Below are 16,564 nucleotides of genomic sequence, written 5' to 3' on the forward strand. Positions count from 1 at the left end.
GGGCTCTTAGTTGCAGCCTGGCTCATCCCTGGTTACTATGGCCATTTGGGAAATGATCAAGCAGATGGAAGATCTCTGATTCTTCTTCTGTCTATCACTCTTCTTTTAAAATACATAAATAAATGGTTTTTTTTAGAAAGGAAATAGAGTGTTAATGAGGGTTATTATTTTTATGTTTTTTTAAAAATGTTTTTCCTTTTTACCTACCCACCTAGGTATGTGTGTATGTATCTATCTACCTTTCTATCTATCTACTACCTATCTATCTTACTGAAATGGAGGGAGAGAGATGACTAAATCAGATGGCAGTAGAGAGAGTAAGGGACATTTACTCAGGCTTGCTCTACACAGCCTCAGGAACCAATGAATTCTCAGCTCGTGGATCAGCTGCTTTTGAGTATTTGCCACCTTGTGGTTTACAGTTTTCTGGGCATTTGCCTCAGTAATTGATCTTGAGGGTGTATCAGTGTTGAGGTGGCTGCTGACATTGGGACTCATCTTCTTGATTGTCCTGGTCCTCTAGGTTGGCCTCCTTTCAAGGCTGTCTTTGGCAAGTTGATCTCTGCAGAATTTTGGTCTATATCCCTGATCAATACATATTCTGTCTTGCTGGTTTACCTTCTTCTCCTGCATCCTGGTTGTCAGCACCTTCTATCACTTCTCCCTGCATAGTAGGATTGGAATATTGTAGTAGAGGTCCATAGGGTCTCCATGTGGAAACTTTGGCTGCGCTTATAAGGCCAGCATTGTTGGGCCTGGCTTTCAGGAATGCTCCCAGATCCTTTATTCTTTTCCCCACTCTTGCTATTGTGGTAATTCTGGTCATTGCGTGTAGGACCCCATGACAGAACTTCTATAATCATTAAGGTCTGTTGCATGTGTACTGCCTTGTACTTGAACTCCACAAGGACCTGTAACATATGCTGCCTCCCCACCCTTTTCTAGAACAATATCAAACTTCAAAACCTCTCCACATCCTACACTGTGAAGGGACTTCCTGGGGTTATTCTTTATGGCAGCCTGGTATACAAATATGTCTCCCTTGCTGTCATTTCTTTTGATGAAACTATAATATATCTGTTTCTAATATTGAAACATTCTACTGTTCACAAAACCTTTGATGACATTTTTGTCCTTACTGGTAGGTGCTGCTGATGTGAGGCCTCCCAGACCACTGCTCACTGTGCTTCCCATGGCGCTGGGCTTGGATTTGCTACCCTGAGGGCAGGAATGGCAGGGGGCATGGCGGGACCTGTTGCCTCCCTGCCTTGCTGCTCATGGTTGTGGTTATACTGACCAGGGCTGGCTGCAGTAGTTGCAGCTTCTCCCTGGGGTACAATCATAACTAGGTGAATGGTGGTGGCCCAAGTGGAGGGTGGACCCCAGAGTGTACAGAAGAATGGGATAGTAATATTGAAGGTTTTTTAAATGCATTTATTGGCTTTTTGCCTTTTTTTCCTTAGGAAAAGTATATTTTCAGATACTTTGAGGATTTTTAAATCATTATTATTTGAGAGTGAGAGAGAGAGTGAGAGAGCAAGACAGCAATAAAGAAATACAATTTGCTGGTGCCACAGCTCACTAGGCTAATCCTCCACCTGTGGCACCGGTACTCCAGATTCTAGTCCCAGTTGGGGCACTGGTTCTGCCCTAGCTGCTTTTCTTCCAGTGCAGCTCTCTGCTGTGGCCCGGGAAGGCAGTGGAGGATGACCCAAGTGCTTGGGCCCTGCACCCACATGGGAGACCAGGAGGAAGCACCTGGCTCCTGGCTTTGGATCAGCAAAGCACAGCCGTAAAAGCCATTTGGGGAGTGAACCAACGGTAAAGGAAGACCTTTCTCTCTGTCTCTCTCTCTCACTGTCTTACTCTGCCTGTTTAAAAAAAAAGAAAGAAAGAAAATAAAAGAGAAATACAATTTTCTATTTCACTCTCCATATGCCTCAACAGCTAGAGCTGGAAAAGTTAGAAGTTGGGATCCAGGAACTCAATCCAGGGCTCCCATGTGAGTATTAGGGACCAAAATATCCTATTTGGGTTCATGTCAGCAGAAAACTGGCATTGAGAGTGGAACTGGAAATGGACCCCAAGCACTTAGATGCAAGACATCTGCCCAGAAATATCAATTAGTTTGTTCATTTTTAATAGTAGAAACTTATGAGATACGTAATTGATATATTGTATTCATTTTCACTTATTTCAAGAGAAAGTTTTAACTCCTTTCTAATTTATTCAATGACCCATTTTCATTCATTAGCATGTTGTGGAATTTCCATGTATTTTGAATGCTCTATTTTTCTTCTTGTTATTGACTTCTAGTTAATTCATTTGTGAGCTGAGAAGATACATGGTATGGTTTCAATCTTACTAAATTACTTAGATTTGTGGCTTAATATATGTTCTACCATACAAAGTATTCCATGTACTGATGAGAAAAAAATGTGTATTCTGTAGCTGATGGTGAAATGTCCTATAAATATCTGTTAGGTTCATTTGCTCCATTGTATGCTTCAATCCGGATGTATCTTTGTTGATGTTCTGACTGAATGATCTGTCCATCAATGAGAGTGTGGTGTTGAAGTCACCCACTAACCATTATTGTATTGGAATCTATCTCTCCTTTTAGTTCTAAAATTATTTGCTGTACGTATCTGGATAATCTTGTGTTGATTATGTGATATTTAATTGTTTTATCTCCTTGTTGATTCAGTCTTCTTATCCAAATGTAATGCCCTTCTTTGTCACTTTTTTTTACAGTTTTTGGCTAAAAGTCTGTTTTACTTGATATGAGGATAGCTACTTCTGTTCATTTCTGCTTTCCATTTGCCTAGTATATCATTTTCTAGCCCTTCACTTTCATTCTCTATATATCTTTATTTGTGAATTGAGTTTCTTAAAGGCAGGATATAATGGGTCTTAGTTTCTTATCCATTTAGTCAACATAAATGTTTTGGCTAGCGTGTTTTTGAAATACCCTCATACATTTCTCCCCGCCGAGAACCAGTATTCATTCAACATCAAATCTAAATGCAAATGGTATCGCGTCTCTATCTCCAATGGGAGTATGGAAAGAGATTTCTTTCTTTTTAAAATCATTTCTATTGCTAAAATCCAAACTCCAACCAGTTGATGGATTTGATCGTTGTGTCTATTTGTTTTTAAATGGGTTGATTCTGAAAGGGGTGACAGGAATCATGTGGGAATATTAATTTTGAGATTTATGATTCCATTATTGTCACATAGGTATTTTCATTTTGTGGATATTCATTGATCTTCACACTTGTTATTGAAAACTTTCATAAGTAATAATTCAATGAGTTGAGATGTGTCCTTTAGATATTAATATATTGAAATCCTTCCCCCTACTATCTTGGAACATGATCTTGTTTGGAAATAGGGTCATTGCAGGTATAATCAACATGGGTTATAAGGGTTTGCTCTAATCCATTATGATTTATGTCCTTTTGAAAATCAGACATTTGTAATCAGAGAGATATACATAAGGGAAGACAATGTGACGAGACACAGAGACCAGCCTCATGAAGATGAAGGCAAAATTCTACAAAACATGCAATATTGAAGATTAGCAAAAAACTAATAGATGTTATGGGTGAATCATGATACAGATTCTTTCTTCATACACCCAAAGGAAACAGCTGTCTTGCTATCTTGATTTCAGGCTTATATCCTAAAGAACTACGAAACTCAATCTCTGCTACTTGAGGCACATAATTTTAGGCATTTTTTAAAATAAATAACATCTATTATAGTGGATAGCACGGCAATTATGGTTACTTATTTGAATTGATTATTTCTCTCTGCTATGTTGGAAAATTTTAATGCTCTGGTCTTATCTGCAAGTCAATGCAATGAACATGAATTAAAAAGTTTCATTTGGCCCATTAGTCTTATTACAAATAGATAACCGAGGAATAACAATTAATCAATATATAACATCATAACAAAGAGTGAAGCCATACATTACCATTTATAACCTGTATAATTTTTTATTAAACTTTTATTTAATGAATATAAATTTCCAAAGTATAGCTTATGGGTTACAATGGCTTCCCCCCTCCCATAACTTCCCTCCCGCCCGCAACCCTCCCCTTTCCCGCTCCCTTTCCCCTTCCATTCATGTAAAGATTCATTTTCAATTCTCTTTGTATACAGAAGATCAGTTTAGTATATATTAGGTAAAGATTTCAACATTTTGCCCATATAGCAACATAAAGTGAAAAAACTACCATTGGATTACTAATTATAGCATTAAATAGCAATGTACAGCACATTAAAGACAGAGATCCTACATAATTTTTTTAAATTAATTAATTTTCTATGCCATTTCCATTTTAACACCAGGTTGTTTTTTTTTTTTCATTTCCAATTCTCTTTATATACAGAAGATCACTTCAGTATATAATTAGTAGAGACCTCATCAGTTTGTGCCCACACAGAAACTCAAAGTATAAAAATACTGTTTCAGTACTAGTTATAGCATCACTTGGCTTTAGACGACACTATCTTGCTTAAAAAGTTGCATTTCCAGTCATTGCTATTTGTGCAATTTTCAATCTTATTGTTTTCCATCTTCATAATAATTCATAAATACATTGGATAGTAGTTATATTATCTTAGACTTACAAAGTTTAATGGCCTTGACTAAGAGTATATGATTTATAATTGGGAGACTCCGTGAACCTAACAAGTAATTGTCATAAAACCATTCTACTCATCTTAAATAAATGAAGTGTGATGAACATTGAAGAACAATTGGTTTTTCTAAATATAAATGCAGAAACCTCAATGAAAGTGTAGGTAACATGATAAAGCACCTGGCTCCTGGCTTCAGATAGGTAGAGCTCTGGCCAGTGCAGCCTTTTGGTAAGTGAGCAAATGGACGCAAGACATATCTCTCCGTTTCTCCCTCTCACTGTCTGTATCTCTAGCTCTCAAATAAATAAATAAAGTCTCTAAAAATGGAAAAAGAGAGGGGGGTAGATATTCCTCGCAAAGCATGGCATCAATATTTTTGTAATATAATTAGAAGCAAATTATTTAAGGACAAATGATTACACAAGTATATGAATACTGAGATAGAGCTTATTGGCTGCCAGATGAAAATTTGAGTGTAGGATAAAGGCTGCTTCAAGCCTCCAAACATTCTTGGTTTCTTTTTTCTCCTCAGTAGTAACTTTATCAATATAAATGTGTATTGTAGTAGATTAGATCTCTGATACAAGTTGAGTGGATTTTTGTGTAAGGTGTAACATATGGATCTAGTTTCATACTTTTGAATATGGAGATCTATTTTCTCAACCACCATTTGTTAAAGAGGCTATCCATGCTCCAGGGATTGATTTTAACTCCTTTGCCAAATACAAGCTGGTTATAGATGCATGCATTGAATTTTGGAGGTTCTATTCTGTTATATTGGTCTACAGGTCTATTTTTGTGCCAGTATCAGGCTGTTTTGATTATAACTGCCCTGAAGTATGTCTTTTTTTACAAAAGTTTTATTTAATAAATATAAATTTTGAAAGTACAACTTTCATATTATAGTAGTTTTCCCCTCATAACCATCCTTCCACCCGCAAACCATGCAATCTCCTAAACCCTCTCCCATCCCATTTTTCATTAAGATTCATTTTAATTATCTTTATATACAGAAGATCAACTCTATACTAAGTAAAGATTTCAACAATTTGCACAACACAGACACACAAATTATAAAGCACTGTTTGGAGACTAGCTTTACTGTTAAGTCTCATAGTAAAATGCTTTGAGGACAGAGGTCCTACATGGGGAGCAAATGCAGAGTGGATCCTGTTGTTGATTTAACAATTGACACTCCTATTTATGACATCAGTAATCACATGACACTCTTGTCATGAGCTGCCAAGGCTATGGAAGCCTCTTGAGTCCACAAAATCTGACTTTATTTAGACAAGGCAATAATCAAAGTGGAAGTTTTCTCCTCCCTTCACAGAAAGGTACCTCCTTCTTTGATCACCCCTTCTTTCCACTGGAATCTCACTCGCCGAGATCTTTCCTGTAGGTTATTTTTGCCACAATGTCTTGGTTTTCCATGCCTGAGGAACTCTCATGGGCTTTTTTAGCCAGATCCAAATTCCTCAAGGGCTGATTCTGAGGTCAGAGTGCTATTTAGGACATTTGTCATTCTATGAGTCTGCTTTGTATCCTCCTTCCCATGTTGGATAATTCTCTCCTTTTTAAGTCTATCAATTATTATTAGTGGACACCTTTCTTATTTATGTGATCCTGTTGGCATTTAATCTTATCTTTATGATCAGTTAAGAACTTAAACTGTACTGATGTTACAAGTTCTTTTTCCTCCAAGACATTGTGTATACAAAGGCTATTGATATTTTATGTGTTGATTTTATATCGTATCACTTTACCAAACACTTTTATGAGTTCCAATAATCTCTTAATGGAGCCTTTTGCATCTACTGTACAAAAGATCATTCCATATTCAAATAGAGATAGTTTAATTCCCTCCTTTCCAGTTTGTATCACTTTGTTTTCCTTTCCTTGCCTAATGGCTCTGGTTAAAACTTCCAGGAGTATCAAATTACTAGAGAACATTGGGGAAATTCTGGAAGACTTTGGCATAGGCAAAGACTGCTTGGAAAAGATGCCAGAAGCCCAGTCAAAGTCAGAAACATGAATTTAGAGCTAGCATATGACACAGCCGTCACACTACTGGGAATTTGCCCAAAGTAAATGAAATCAGCATATGAAAGAGTTATGTATACGCCCCATGTTCATTGCAGCTCAATTCACAATAGCTAATATATGGAATCAAATCAGATGTCCATCAACTGGATACTCGATAAAGAAATCATGTTGTATATACGCTATGGAATACTACTGAGCAGTTAAAAAATCCTCTCTTTTGCAACAAAATGGATATGGCTGGAAACCATTATACTTAGTGAAATAAACCAGTCCCAGAAAGACAGATATCATACGTATTCCCTGATCTGTGGTAACTAATATAGTACCTAAAATATAATGTATTGGAGTGAAATTGACATTTTCATGTTCAATGATTTTTTACAGCCCTTGTCTCTGCTATTGAAGAGCAATGTTTTTTTTTTTCCTTCATACTATTTGTTGAACTCTTTAATTAGTATAGAGTTAATCTTACGAGTATAAAGTTAACTGAAAATAGCTCATTGCAAAGATTAAGAGTGGGAATAGGAAAGGATTGAGGAAGAATTGCTGCAACATGGTGGGGGTGGATGACAATATGGAAAATACTATTATGTCCCTAAATCTGCTTATGAAATACATGTAATTTATATATCTTAAATAATTTTTTTAAAAAAATTCTATGATAGAGAATCTAGGTTAAAAGGAGTTTTGTATAAAATATCTCAGGTAGAAATAACCATGCTCCTCTTCACTTAAATCTCCTATTTGTGCTATATTTGTAATTATATAATTACTTGTTATTTGGAGTTTAAAAAGGATCCTAGAAAATATAAAAAATGTAAATGATAGAGATTTGGAAATGTAGAGAAAGGAAAAGAAAGCAAGTGAGAGGAAGACTTCCTTAAAGACAGAATGAAGGTAAAAATGGATAGAGAATGTTCCGGCACAGAAAAAAAAATCTAAGGTATGTCACAGATGAAGGAACTGGGGATATCATGTTGCAGAAATTGAGAAAAAATCAATAATATCTAAGAGAGACATCAGTAAAAGATTTTGTAAGAAAAGTTGTGAAGTTACTTATCCTGAGAAATAAAATGAAGAGTCCATGTAAGTGTGAATGGAAATAACCAGAAAGAAAATATAAATGTGTTGAAAATGCTTATCTTCAGGGTGGCAGACTAAAGCAAGGCTAAAACCTTAATTAGTTAAAGAAGAAAGCAGTCACTCCTGTAACCAGGAAAAGATGTTTTTGTTTTTAATTATTACGTATTTTGTGGTTGGGCCAATGTTCATGTTGAATGTATTCATACTTGACATACAGAGTGGTGTTGTTTTGGTCTTGCTCCACCACTGTCACAGAATGACCTTACCTGATGCTGTTATTATATGAAGTTGTTGACACTCAACAGGAGAACACAAGCACGTAGCTGTGGGTGTCAGGCCATCATTCAATAGCACCAAGGCTATTGAATTGTTATTATTATTGAGTCATTCCTGTCAAATCAGAATCTGATTATCAGAGATGCTTTCTTATATTAACTGTATCTGTCTCTGTGGAACTTTGTGCTTCTGTTCCCCTACATTTTATTGAGTGTTATCTATTTATGTAAAAATATACATGACAATGCTATACAACAAATTCAAGACAGTGATTGCCTCAAGGGATGAGCACATAAAAATGACAACACACAGTGTTCTGAATTTTTAAAATATTGATATAAAGGATTTTAGAAGATTTTAAGCAAACATGACAAAAATAAGAATGTATAGTGAGATTGTGAATAGAATAATGTTCTTTATATTATATTCTACAATTTTCTATTTAAGTATTTTGTCAAATATTTGTTTAAAATAGTGTGATGACACAATTATTCTTAGGTGTTTAAATTGAGCTGTTAAATATGAGTGGGAATAAGAGAGGGAGGAGATGTACAATTTGGGACGTGCTCAATCGGACTTGCTCCAAATGGTAGAGTTAGAAATGTGCAAGGGATTCCATTTCAATCCCATCAAGGTGGCATGTACCAATGCCATCTCACTAGTCCAAGTGATTAAGTTATGGGCACAATTGATCATAATGATAGGACTAAGAGTCAAAGGGATCACATAAACAAGACTAGTGTCTGCGAATACTAACTGATAGAATAATAAAGGAAGAAACGATCCAACATGGGAAGCGGGATACATAGCAGACTCATAGAATTGCAGACTTCCTAAACAACACTCAAGCCTCAGAATCAGACCTTAAGGCATTTGGATCTGGCTGAAGAGCAAAGAGCCCATGAGAATATTTTAAGCATGAAAAGCCAAGACACTCTGGAAAAAAAAAACTAAATGAAAGATCTCTATGAGTGAGATCCCAGTGGAAAGAGCAGGCCATCAAAGAAGGAGGTACCTTTCTCTGAAGGGAGGAGAGAACTTCCACTTTGACTACAACCTTGTCTAAATAAGATAGGGTTGGCGAACTCAAAAGTCCTCCATAGCCTTGGTAACTCATGACAAGAGCCTCGGGTGACTACTGACACCATAAACAAGAGTGTCAATTGTTAAGTCAACAACAGGAATCACTGTGCACTTACTCCCCATATAGGATCTCTGTCCTTAATGTGTTGTACAATATGAAATAATTCAATAAATAGAACTCAAACAGTATTTTACACTTTGTGCTTCTGTGTGGGTGCAAACTGTTCAAAGCTTTTACTTAATATATACTAAGTTGATCTTCTGAATATAAAGATAATTGAAAATGAATCCTGATGTGAATGGAATGGGAGAGGGAGCGGGAAATGGGAGGGTTGTGGGTGGAAGGAAAGTTTTAGGGGGAAAAAGCCTGTGTAATCCAAATGCTGTACTTTGGAAATTTATATTTATTAAATAAAAGTTAAAAAATAAAAAAATAAAAAACATTAAATAGTCATAGAAAAAATAAAATAAAATAGTGTGATGGTAGCAGCCAGCATTTTGGGACAGCAGGTTAAGCCCATATTGGAGTTCTCGTTCAAGACTTAGCTGCTCTGTTTGCAGTCCAGCTCTCTACTTATGTGCCTTACAATGACAGAAAGGTGGCTCAAGTTCTTGGGTCCCTATACCAATTTGGGAGATTTAGGTGGATCTCCATGCTCCTGGCATCAACCTGTTCCTGCGCTGGCCACTGAAGTTATTTTGGGGAGTGAACAAGCAGATAGAATATTCTCTCTCTGTGTAACTCTCTTTCAGATAAATAAATAAATCTTGAAAACAAATTGTGATGCCCAAATATGAGCATATAAATATCTAAAGTAAAAATTGGATTATAAATAAGTTTTAGTGATTCAATAAATAATATAGTTATTTAGATATTAAATTTGATATAAAATTTCATATTAATTTTGTTAATTATTATTCATTGAACCTTTACAATATGCCAAGTATAACATTACAAGTCTATAGAAAATATTTTCTACAGACTGGGTCTATGTGAATAAAGGAACTTGCAGTACCATAATGGAGACAAATATGAAACTGATATTCAAAATAAACTTCAATGAGAGATATGAGAATATGTTTGAGTACTTTGAAACCAAGTAAATGGTATAAAGGTATATTTTTTTGGCAATCAAACGTCTGCACTGTGTTGTTAAGTAAAATTCAGCTGAGTATGAGAGTACTTCAGAAATTTAATGGAACTCCTGACTCCAAATCCCCACAAGTGTGATGAAACAAAGTAATTGGATTCCTGCCATTCACATGGGAAATTTGGATTGGGCTCCTGGCTCCTGGCTTTTGCCTGACCCAGCCCAGCTCTTGGATAATTTTGGGGCAGGAACCAGAAGATGACTGCTTTGTCTTTTTGCTGCTCAGATACAATCAATAATCACCAGAAGAAATGTTTATTTTTGTGCAAAAAATTTTGAAATACATGCATAGATTTTCAAAAGATGCATTTTCTATGAACATTTAAAGATGTTTGGTATACATGGATTCCAGATGGATTAGTTTTGACAGCAAAAGAAGCTTATATTTCAATTAATTATGATTCCTTGAGTCTTTTAGGGTACCCTGAATGAAACATATTTTATGTATGTATAAATGTGAAAGCTGTTACATACAGAGAGCATTTTAGAACCAGTGTTCATCTATATCTTAACAAGGCTGAATTGACTCAATCATCTCTATCCATAAAACGCTTATTCCTTTTAGTTTGGAAATAAGTGAAAATGCCAAAACTTGTTAAGCAAGACAAATAGCTGTGCTTGGTCTAGTCAAAGAAAAATATTAAACTTATAGCACAAAGTTTCCAAGTACTAACAGGCCCAACACTGTTTAGCTCCCGAGATCAGACGAGATAGAGCATGTTCAGGGAGGTATGGTGTATACAAAGAAACCTCTTACTATAAGTAACTTCATCCAACCTTTTTCATCAGGATAATGACATTGCTACTATCAACCCGTGTCTTCTACAAAGACAGGGAAAATATCAATGCAAAAGAACAGTTCAGGTACTAATATATCAATTATTATTACTAATATTGACTTGCCTCAGTTTATTTACTGTGCAGTACTAATGATTGTAATTGAAAGTGAAAGATTATTACGCACTTTAAAGTGGAGTGCTCATTATTTCTAAATAGTGAAAATAGGCTGTATGCAATTTGTATGGTGCATAAAGCAAATGATATCAGGATATTTTAAAATAAAGTATCAAAGTATGTATTTCCCCCATTTAAAAATTGTCCATAGCTTCAGAAGGATATAATTGTTCTTTATTTTCTTAGTTTATGTATTTGTATATTTGGCATATACTCATCACAGTTTCAATTATACTATCTGTATTTTCTTATTGTCTTTATTGTTAACTTCCTGACTTGTATAGCCTGATTGAATATGGAGGGCTTAAGTCTTCAATGATAGATGACTCTTAAAGGTGATAAACAACTTGCTTGGGAGCATATGCAAGCCAACCACTTTTTTACCTAACCCCACACATCAAGCCAGTATCTACTTTGCCATAAATCATCCAAAAACCAGGTACCAGGCAACCTGAGACCAGGCAATATGAGACCATATTGTAAACCCTACTAGAATTATTTAAACTAGCCAGTCCTATCCTGTTTATTCTTCTCTGCCTTGCTTTTCTTGAGGATACCCTGGTAAAAACAATTGTCTACATCATTTACTTACTCCTTTCTGCTTCCTATTTGGCAGTAGTGCTACCCATGTGAAATATAGTGTTTTGGTATACCCTATCTCTTAGAAAGTATAAGCAATATTTTCTCTTTTCAGCGGCATTAACTTTCCATGTCAACACTCAGACACACATCTAATAATTAACTCCCAGTTATGCTTTATTATAATGATGGAATCCATTGTCATAAATTATTCATAAATGTAGATATATTTAAGGGACACTTTGTGACATTAATAACTGGTGAAGTTAAAATACAAATAAAAACTTTATATAGGAAATTTAGAAAGAGAAAAGAATAACATCTTAGAAACATATTTGTTCCAAGAACAGTGGAAAAATAAGGAAAAAGAAACACTTGACCAAATAACAAAATGGCTGTAGGTTTAGTGTGAAATGGGACTCACCATTTTCCATTACGTTATCTGAAAAACAGAAAGAGTGATGAAGAGAGATGTTACCAATTCACTTCATTACTCAAATAGAATACTTCTAGGCTGTCATCAATGATGCTTAACGTCATATTCTCTGCAAAAACCACAAACAAGACTTCAGTTGTCAACACTAGTTTACTGAGATTCTAAGTCCCCAAACAGCTGCTCTAACCTCCTCTAACCTCTCTTCCTATTGTTTATTGTCTTTGTTGCTCATCAGTTTCCCTAAAGTTTCCCTCTGACATTACTCTTCTCATTTTGTTCCTCCTCTTCGGTATAAAAGCAGGGACTCAGTGCCAATTTCCTCTACCATTCGTTCTCTTATAATCAAACACCCTTACTCTTTCCTTCTACCGTTTGCAGAATTCAGGCTTGTCTTTTAACTAGCAAATAGGAAAACTGTGTGTGTGTGTGTATACATATGTTAATATTTAGACTTTAGACTGATTTTTATTTGGAAGAAGGAATTAAGAGATTAATAAGAAATCACAAAGCTATGTTCGTATATCTATTTGTTAATATTTAGATTTTATAATTTGGAGAAAAGAGTTGACTGATTAAGAAGAAAGGTGTCCTTTTTCATTCTCCAGCACCTCAACTCTCAATTTACATATATGGACATGTTTTCAGCCACCATTCTAATGAGTTTATGCCACTACAGGCAGTTAAATAAATTCTTGCTTTATATATTAAAATGACCATATAAATGTTATTTACCACATAAACATTTAGTAAAATAAGGTTAAAATTTTATTCTACAGTTAACTTTTTCTATATTTTGAAATTGCCTCTTTTTATAGACAGAGTTTGGATAATGGTTATCAAATCAGAATCAGACCAAAGGAATAACTTCCTTCTCTTACACTGTATAGTGGGGAGACTTTAGCTTACAACAAACTAGTACATATTGTATGAATAAACAGAAGAAAGAAACTCTTCTAATCATAAAGTTATGTCAAACAAGGAGAAATGTTGATTACACTATTATGTAGTACATATTGTAAACATATATTGAATTATACTCTAGCCAATAAGATATATAATTATTAATAAAATATTTAATAATTAATAAAGCACCTACTTGCCAATGTATGTGTCTCTAATTCATCTTAAAATAATTTGCTAGATGTTAACACAGAAAATCCAAAATAATTAAAATAATTTTCTCTATATATATACACATATATGTATATATATGAAATATTATATATATGAAATATTCCCTAGTTTCACAATGTGTTGAACTTTTGGCCTCTGCTCTGGAAAAAACTACTTTCCAATTCTGATGCGTTGTCACTTTCCTCTCCTTTGCTCTCCACTATTTTGGGGATTTCACTATATTTTCTGTCCCATATCTTCCTCTTCTTTATTTTGTTTCCTTGAAAGCAGGACCTGAAATAAGTGCTTAGGTGCCCATGTTTTAAGTGGGGGTGATCCTAAAACAGAAGTTAAATATTAAGAGAAGGTGAGGAAAAAAAGAAAAACACCAAGAAGGGGCCAGTGATGGTTGGAGTGATGATTGGAGTCCTGGCTGCTCCACTTCCGATCCAGCTGCTTCAATACGCAGCTGAGAAGGCAGAAGAAGAAAACTCAAGTACATGGCCCTGTGAGCTACATTGGAGACCTGAATGGAGTTCTACACGCTTGATTTAAGCCAGGCTCATCCTCGGCTCTTATTCCATTTAAAAAATGAGTAAGCAGATGGAAGACCTCTCTGGCTCTTTCTCTCTCTGTCACTCTTCCTTTCAAATACATAAATTAGTTTTTTTTTAACAAAGAAATGGAGAAAATTGCCAATGTTATTGATCCAAGTTGTTATGTTTGGGTTCCTTTGTTTTTAAAACAGATCTATATCTTTATTTGAAAGGCAGGGAAAGAGATAACTAGACCAGATGACAGTGGAGATAGTGACTGGAATTTATCAGCCCTGCTCTGCTCAGCTTTGGGAGCCAACAAATTCTCAGCTCCTGTGTCAAAAGTTTATTAGCCTTTAACATCTCATATTTTGCAAATATATAATTGCTTCCTTTTTACTTACTGTAATTAACTAATGATCTGTTTTGTTTCCTTTTTGAAGAAAATAAAATTTGACTGTTTAACAGTTCCTACACCCATAATTTCTACAGTTTTATTTATCACTTACTTCTTAGCTTTTTTGTTTGCTTTTTAGAAAGCTTTTCCTGCACAGGACATTTTCCTTTGCCATGCATGGGTCTGGAGAGGTGAAATGCAGGCAGGAGAATATAAGGTGATTCATATATTAATTATTTTGATTTAATCATGGCAGTCATACATATATCAAAACATCATGGTATATAATATAAATATATACATATTGCCATTTGTTAATTTAAATAAGCAAAACTCTTAATTTGAAAAAAAATATTTTTTTCAAAAATCTGTTAGCCTAGTGGTTAAGATACGTGTATCCCAAATTGGAGTACCTCAGTTCTTTAGCCCAGCTCTAGATCCTGACTCCCAAGTTTCCTTCTAATGCTCACCCTGGGTGGTAACAGTGATGGCTCACATAATTGTGTTCCTGTCACCCACCAAAGAGCCCTATATTGAGTTCCCTGGTCCTGGCTGTGACCTAGCCATTGCAGGCATTTGGAGGGTGAATCAGAGGATGGGAGCACATACTCTCTATTTATCTCTCTGTTTTTGAGAGAGAGAAGAAGGGAGGCAGGAAGGAAGAGGATCTCATTATGTTTATAGATGTATTTCTGAACTCTCCATTCTGTTCCATTGATATAAATATCTGTTTTTATGCTTCTTGATCAGTATGACTTTGTAATATTATGTGGTGTTCTTGCTGTGTGATATCCCCAACTTTGTTCTTTTAGGTCAGGATTACTTTGGCTACTTGACTTTTTGTTATTCCATATAAATGTAAGGATTGTTTTCCTATCTTTGTGAAAAATGCCACTGGCATTTTGATGGTGATTGCATCAAATGTGTAGTTAGTATGGACATTTTGAATAATATTAGTTTTTCTAATCAAAGAACACTGGATACTTCTCAATTTATTTGTGTCTTCAATTCCGTCATATATGTTTTCCAGTTTTCAGAGTATTGGTTTTACAAATCCTTGGTTAAATTTATTCCTAAGTATTTTGTTTTTTATATTATGTTACACAGGAGATTGCCTCTCTAACTTCGTTTTTCATAATACATAAGTATATGGAAACACAATTATTACAACTGATTTTGATGTGTTTATTAGCTGAATTTATCAATTCTAACTACTTGTTTGGGGATATAGTCTTTAGGGTTCTTTTTATTCTTTGCATTTTGAATACACCATTAAATTTTGAAATCAGTTTGTAAAGTTCCAGAATGAGTCAGTGAAGATCATATGTTTGATACAAGTTTAATATCCAAAATACATGAGGAACTCTTGTAAATCAATAGCAACAGACATAATAAGCAAAGAACCTCAATGGACATTTCTCAAAAGAAAACATAAATGGCCAAAGATATATCAAAAATTCTCCTTCCCACCAACAGTGTATTATTGCTGTATTTTAACAACATCCTCTCCAGCATTTTTTTAAATTTTTGGATGATATTCATTCTAGTTGGAGTAAGGCAATAGCTCATTGTGGTTGTTATTTGCATTTCTGTGATGGGTAGTGATCCTGGACATTTTTCATGTGTGTTGAAAATTTGTATTTTATTACTGGAAAAATACAAATGCCCACACATGTTTAATAGCATAAAACTTTTCTTGAAAGAAGTACTTAAGCTGCATTTCTCCAGCTATCCTCCTGTAGAGTCTTGAACTCAGATCATTTTCTTTTGTGCAATAAAGATCTACTCAAGCCTTCAGAATTTTAATTTTTTTCTTATTAACATTCATTCCTTTATATTTTTAGAATTTGATGGCAAAACTGGCTATGTGTTGAAGATCATTCAAGTCTACTTCGTCACTCTAGCCTCATAAGTACAAAAAACTGATACTGTCCATTCGACCTGAGAAAAATTGTGATTCTCAGCTGATTGGCTGAATCTAGAATTAGCAACGATTAAAAATATTTTTGCTTAAAATTTTCATTTTCAGTCATTGCTATTTGAGCAGCTTAAAATCATATCATTGTCCATCTTTATAATAATTCAGAAATATACTGTTAGTAGTTATATTATTTTATACTCAAAAGTTTAAGGGCCTTGTCCAAGAGTACATGATTTATAATTGGGAGACATGAGAACCCAAGAAATAATTATCATAAAATCATTCTATTCATGTATTAGATAGATGAAGCTTGATGAGCTTTGTAGAACAAATTAT

At 34.8% G+C, this 16,564-nt stretch overlaps 1 pseudogene; it reads right to left on the bottom strand.

Annotated features, from left to right (window-relative positions):
* Positions 1-343: 343 nt before the first annotated feature.
* Positions 344-1,343, bottom strand: LOC133756494 (Y-box-binding protein 1-like; annotated as a pseudogene).
* Positions 1,344-16,564: the final 15,221 nt, after the last annotated feature.

Source organism: Lepus europaeus, chromosome 3 (assembly GCF_033115175.1).
Source record: "Lepus europaeus isolate LE1 chromosome 3, mLepTim1.pri, whole genome shotgun sequence".
Classification (NCBI taxonomy): domain Eukaryota; kingdom Metazoa; phylum Chordata; class Mammalia; order Lagomorpha; family Leporidae; genus Lepus; species Lepus europaeus.